Source organism: Rhinolophus hipposideros, assembly GCF_964194185.1.
Source record: "Rhinolophus hipposideros genome assembly, chromosome: 10".
Classification (NCBI taxonomy): Eukaryota; Metazoa; Chordata; class Mammalia; order Chiroptera; family Rhinolophidae; genus Rhinolophus; species Rhinolophus hipposideros.
In genome coordinates this window covers 2,922,735-2,928,734 of record NC_138056.1, presented here as the reverse complement: position 1 = coordinate 2,928,734, position 6,000 = coordinate 2,922,735, and the positions used below count along the sequence as shown (strand labels likewise).

General features: G+C 55.4%; 1 protein-coding gene across 5 annotated transcripts in view; it reads left to right on the top strand.

Moving 5' to 3' along the window:
* The first annotated feature begins 1,714 nt into the window (after nt 1–1,714).
* CTTN (cortactin) overlaps nt 1,715–6,000 on the top strand; it is a 29,727-nt gene continuing 25,441 nt past the window's right edge. For 2 of the 5 annotated variants that reach the window (XM_081064903.1, XM_081064900.1), the window contains exons 1-2: nt 1,715–1,845; nt 4,784–4,880. The gene's annotated coding sequence lies outside the window, so the exon portion shown is untranslated. Of the gene's footprint in view, nt 1,846–2,303; nt 2,650–4,783; nt 4,881–6,000 lie in introns of those variants that run through there. The other 3 variants (XM_081064904.1, XM_081064901.1, XM_081064902.1) reach the window with 3 other exon arrangements.

Here is a 6,000-nt window from a genome sequence, read left to right as displayed (position 1 = left end):
GTTCATTCCCATTTGGCCATTAGATATTGATGCAAATGTTAATTTAATTTGCTCAAAGAAACCTTCTCTGATCTCCAGTTCAGGTCCTACCTTCTCTTCAGTATAATTTCATGACATCTTAGACTTCTTCATAGCATTTATCTTGTTTCCTAATTATATATCTATGCGATTAATGCCTTAGTTCTCTTCTAGGCTGCAAGGGCCGTGAGGAAAAGGCCCATTTTGTTCTGCTGACCTTCTATCACTAACACATCTCTGGCCTTTTTTGGATGGATGGATGTGTGGGTGATGGATGGATGGACGGATGGATGGATGATGGATGGATGGATAGATGGATGGATGTGTGAGTGATGGATGGATGGATGGATGGTTGAGTGGGTGATGGATGGATGGATGGATGTGTGGGTGATGGATGGATGGATGGATGGATGGATGATGGATGGATGGATGGATGGATGGATGATGGATGGATGGATGGATGGATGTGTGGGTGATGGATGGATGGATGGATGGATGATGGATGGATGGATGGATGGATGATGGATGGATGGATGGATGATGGATGGATGGATGGATGTGTGGGTGATGGATGGATGGATGCATGGATGTGTGGGTGATGGATGGATGGATGGATGGATGTGTGGGTGATGGATGGATGGATGCATGGATGTGTGGGTGATGGATGGATGGATGGATGGATGTGTGGGTGATGGATGGATGGATGGATGGATGTGTGGGTGATGGATGGATGGATGTATGGGTGATGGATGGATGGATGGATGGATGTGTGGGTGATGGATGGATGGATGGATGGATGAGTGGGTGATGGATGGATGGATGTGTGGGTGATGGATGGATGGATGGATGGATGGATGGATGATGGACGGATGGATGGATGGATGGATGATGGATGGATGAGTGGGTGAGTGGAGGGTGGATGGATGGATGGATGTGTGACTGATGGATGGATAGATGGATGGATGGATGGATGGATGAGTGGGTGATGGATGGATGGATGGATGTGTGGGTGATGGATGGATGGATGGATGGTTGAGTGGGTGATGGATGGATGAATGGATGTGTGGGTGATGGATGGATGGATGTGTGGGTGATGGATGGATGGATGGATGGATGGATGATGGATGGATGGATGGATGGATGGATGATGGATGGATGGATGGATGGATGTGTGGGTGATGGATGGATGGATGGATGGATGGATGATGGATGGATAGATGGATGGATGGATGGATGGATGAGTGGGTGAGTGGAGGGTGGATGGATGGATGGATGTGTGACTGATGGATGGATGGATGATGGATGGATGAGTGGGTGATGGATGGAAAGACACGTGGAGGATGAAGTCACCTGTGAGTGAGTCCTCAGGGCTCAAGGCACTTGCATTGACCCTACCTTGGCTCACTTTCCCTTTTTCACCCAGGGCAGTGCTGGAATACCACCTCGACTGTCTGCACACGACGGGAGCTCTGTAAATTTACGCTGCAGAAACGAGCACTTCGTGTTAAAGCATGCTTTGCAGGCTCGCGCCAGGCGGGGTTCGCGCTTGCGCTAGCGGTGGGCGAGCCACGTGGCCCAGGGAGGCGGCGGGGAGCCGCGCCGCCAGGAAGCTCTGCCCGCCGGCGGCCGCCGCGCAGTCACCAGGGCTCCCGCAGCCGCGGACCCGAAGCCGGGAGGGGCGTGCCGGGCGGGGGCGGAGCCTCGCCGGGACCCGGATGCGGCCGCGGCCCCGCCCCCGCCCGCGGAACCGGAAGTGGAGCTGGAGCTTGGGAGCGGCGGGCGTAGCGAAGCCAGGGCCGAGCCGGGCCGGACCGACCCCAGGCGGCGGTGAGCGAGTGCGGCTTCCTGCGGGCGAGGAGGGCCGGTTCTTCTCTTGTGGTCCCGGGGCGCCGCCAGGCCCCGAAACGGGAAGGAAGCGGCGGCCGCCGCGGTCTCGCCGCTCTTCCGCTCGCGGTTTCGGGCGCGGGGGGAGCGCGGGCGAGGCTTCCCCGAGCCGGGGGCGGGCCGGGGTCGGAGGGAGGGGGAGGGGGCTGACGTCTCGGGGGAGGGGGCTCGGGGGAGGGGCTCGGGGGAGGGGGCTGTGGGCCCGGGGGCTCGGGGGAGGGGGCGGGGGGCTCGGGGGGCTCGCGGGAGGGGGCCGGGGGCTCGGGGGGCTCGCGGGAGGGGGTCGGGGGCTCGGGGGGGCTCGGGGAAAGGCCCAGGGCCTGAGGGAGGGGGCCGGTGTCCGAGGGAAGGGGGCGGGTCTGCTGCAGGAGGCGGGGAGGGGGTCAGAAGGGAAGAGGGTTAGTGTCCAGGGGCGAAGGGGCCCGAGGTCTGAGCCGGCGCAGGTCGGGGACGGGCCCGCGGGGAGGGGGTTCTGGACCGGGGCGGGGGACGGGGCCCAGCACCCCGGGGCTTAGGGGAAAGCTGTGCAAAGCCGAGGGCGACGGTGCTGGGGCTCCTAAGCGTCGGTTTCGCCTCGAGTGGGACTGGAGCCGGAGGGGTCGCTGGCCGCCTGGGAGGGGCCGCACCTCCGGGGAGGTTCTGCAATCAGGTCAGTGGGAATGCATGGACGCGCGTAGCTGCAGCTCCTGGAGCCGCTCTAAATTTGGAACAGCCCCTCCACTGGGTGTGTTGGAAGTCACCGGAAAGGTGCTGTTGGTTTTTCTGTTGTTTCTGTTGCCTGAATATTCCAATGGGAGCTTGGTCTCCTGCTGGAGCCTCTCAGGTGAAGAGGGGACAGGCTTCCCCCACTGGAATCTGAGGACCTGTGGGCCTCCCGGGGAACTCCATCTTCCTCTGGTCACAGCTCTGGAGCCTCTGGGAATGATTGCTGGCTCCTGGGTGACGCATTTGGGCTCTGAGTTTACTTGCTCCCTCCCCCCCTCTGGCTTTGTCAGGGGGCTAGACCCAGCTGGATCCAGACCTCGTGATCCAGCGTAGTAGCCAGGCGAGCCTAGGGCTGGAAGGGCTGAGGGCCCCTACCCCATTCCTGTGTTAGACCGCGGTGAGTCACCAGGCACTGAGGCTGTCCTGGGGAGGAACCTGCCCCCACATACTCCGGGAGCAAGGAAGAGCCCCAAGGGCGGCTGTCAGACCCCAGTAGAAAGAGCCGGGGTCGCGCAGAGTGGTTTTTTGATGCTCTCCCCCAGTAACTGAAGTTTACCCCCCACTACAGCTGACTTAGTTGAAGCATTTTGATGAACTTATCTTTAAATCACTTTGAAGAAATGGGAATTGGTGAGTCAGACCTTTGGTCCAGGCTGTGTGCAGTACCGTTTCCCCGAAAATACGCCCTAGCCAGACAACCACCTTTAATGCGTCTTTTGGAGCAAAAATTAATATAAGATCGGGTCTTATGTTAATTTTTGCTCCATTAGAGCTGGTTGTCTGGCTAGGGCTTATTTTCGGGGAAACACGGTAGGTGCTCAAAGTGCACGGCTGAGTGAGTCACTGAGCGCTGGGATTGCCTGCCTGGTATTGCGACAGCCTGTGTCCTGGGCCCGTCTGGAGCTGGGAAGTGCCTGTCAGAGGTCCTGCCTTTCAGTTATCAGGGTGCAGGCAGGTACTTTGAGTAAACTGAGCGGGGGCCGCAGGGAGGGGTTTCCTGAGTGACTGGTGTAGGGCATGGCCTCGTGCTCTCAGGCTGTTGGTTTTCTGCTACACGAGATAGTGAGCTTAATGGAAAGCCAGTTCTGCACTGAATGCATTCCTGGTTGGAGGACTTTTTCACTCTTTTACGTGGAAATGCAAGATTACTTCACACTTGTGCAGCTTGATTTGTACGGGTGCCGTTTACAAGGAAGGTTTACCATCAGTGCACTATCAATGGCAGCTAGGGGTATTATGTTTTTTTCATTTAAAATATTGAGAGGGTAATATGTGATTTTAGATTTGAGCCTATCACTAGTGGCTCTTGGGTAGTTTTATAGGTGCTGATTACAGCGGGGACTGCCTTACGCAGACTGTACTGAGCGACCTGCGTAAGTGAGGGCTTCTGAGGGGCGTGAGGGGAAGGAAGGGGCCAACAGTGGGGTCGGGAGCTGCGGGGTAGTTGCGCACAGGAAGGGCCAACAGAGCTCCCTCCCTGCAGTTCCGAATTCCTGACAAGCTGCTGCTGACCTAAGGGGCTCCAGCCTGTGACTGGCTTCTCCCAGAAACAAGGGAATTTGAATCGTCTGCTGTGCACTGTCTAGCAATACAGCCTCCAGGCGAGGCTGGGGTGTAGTCCTATGGGAGACGTCATGCGTTAGTGGCTTGGGGAGCTTGTGGCTTAGGGAGCTGGCGTCTTGATCTCATGCAGTAATCGCATCTGCCCCTTATCCCCTGTCCCACACACACATACATTATGACCCCTTCCTGGCGTCTTTTTCTTACATTACTTTCTTAAAAACTCACAGTAATAGAATTTTATTCTTTTTAGCAATGTCATGAATTAGAATGAACTAAAAATGGACGCTTACCGGGATGATAGCAAACAGGAAATGTGTGTGCCACCAATTCAGGCAATAATTTCTGTTTGCGTTAAGAAGACACTTCGTACGGTTGTAAAACTTTGAAACTTCTGATTTTCTGTAGTCTCTCAATGTGTCTGAAAAGCGGTTGAGCTTTTTGGTGAGGAAAATGCCAATTGCTCATCCTCCTCTCAGACTTCTTTATAAAACCTGGTTGTTTGGGAAGATTTCAGAGGTATTCTAAAGGGATCTTCACACATAAGGATTTGCCCAGAGCACCTGTCAACAGACATCTTCTTAATCTTAAGAGATCACCCTTAATCTTTTTACAGACAGAATCATTCCCAAATGCCTGGAAATCCCTCATTGGATTGCTGCTTTTTAAACAGACTTTTGTGAACAGCGTTTCATCTTCAGCCAGAAAGAAAGGTTTGTTCTCTCCCTTTGGATGGTCAGGGTGGACCCCTCCCTATACGAGGACAGGGAGGGGGTGTTCTCCCACAGGGTTGATGGAGATAGGGGCAGTCATTTTCTGGGAGGAAATTTCTGCCCGAGCTTTAGAAAAATGAGGGGGTTCCAGAAAACTCGGGTGGAGGAACAGGAAGCACCAGTGTCCTCCCAGAGGAGTGGCCTGGCCTCTTCCACTTGCTCTGTGGAAGGCGGGAGGAGCCACGAGGCCTGACGGTCTGCTCGCCGTGCCCAGGCATCCAGAAAGATCGGGGAAGCTTGGGCTCTGCTCCTGTGTTCCTGATGAATCTGAGAAAGTATCAGGCAAAGACATCTGCTTTCACCTCTGCCGTAGGGGACGTGAGCCTGTCCAGGGCAGACGGCTTAGGGAGGCAGAGGCTGTGGGCAGTCAGTTCACTTTCGGGCAGCTGTTGCTTCGTTGGTGGCGTTCGCCTGGGCTCACTGGGGCGAGACTGGCTGGCGGTGCTTCCCAGGCTGAGATTGGGAGTCTGTCTGCTCTCTAAAATTGTGTCAGTAGCAGATGACGTCTGGGCCGTTCTTGCTTTGGGACACCTAGACAGAGGGAATGAGGTTTGAGGTGGCCCGGAGGGGACATTGCTGGCCCTGCTCCACCCAGCCACAGACGGTCCACCCAGGTGACTGCGGTAGGAGTCGAATCTGGAAATCGGAGAGCGCTGTGCCCTGATTCACGTTCGATACCACCTTGAATTTGGACTTGAGACCCAGCGAGCTGGAGGGGCCGTATCTAGATGAGAGATTGTCAAGCTGTGAGGAGCTTTTGTCCTGTCTTAATTCAAGCACCGAAGCACCAGTGTGGCGCCTCCCCGGGGGAGACTTGGACGTCTTCCCTGCAGACACCTGGCTGGAGCTTCTGGTTGATTAAATTAAACGGATCGTTCAGTTGCTTCCCGACCTGGGTGAAAATTGATTAGTACTTCTGTGGAAGCTGAACCCATTCTTCTCAGACGTGGTTTTCGTTTGAAACCCTTAAAGGTTGGATTTCACCCTTGCGGTTACGAGCAGCATGATCTTGTTTGGGTGTCAAGCTGTAGGGCTGTTCTCTGTACCAGATAAAACCTTA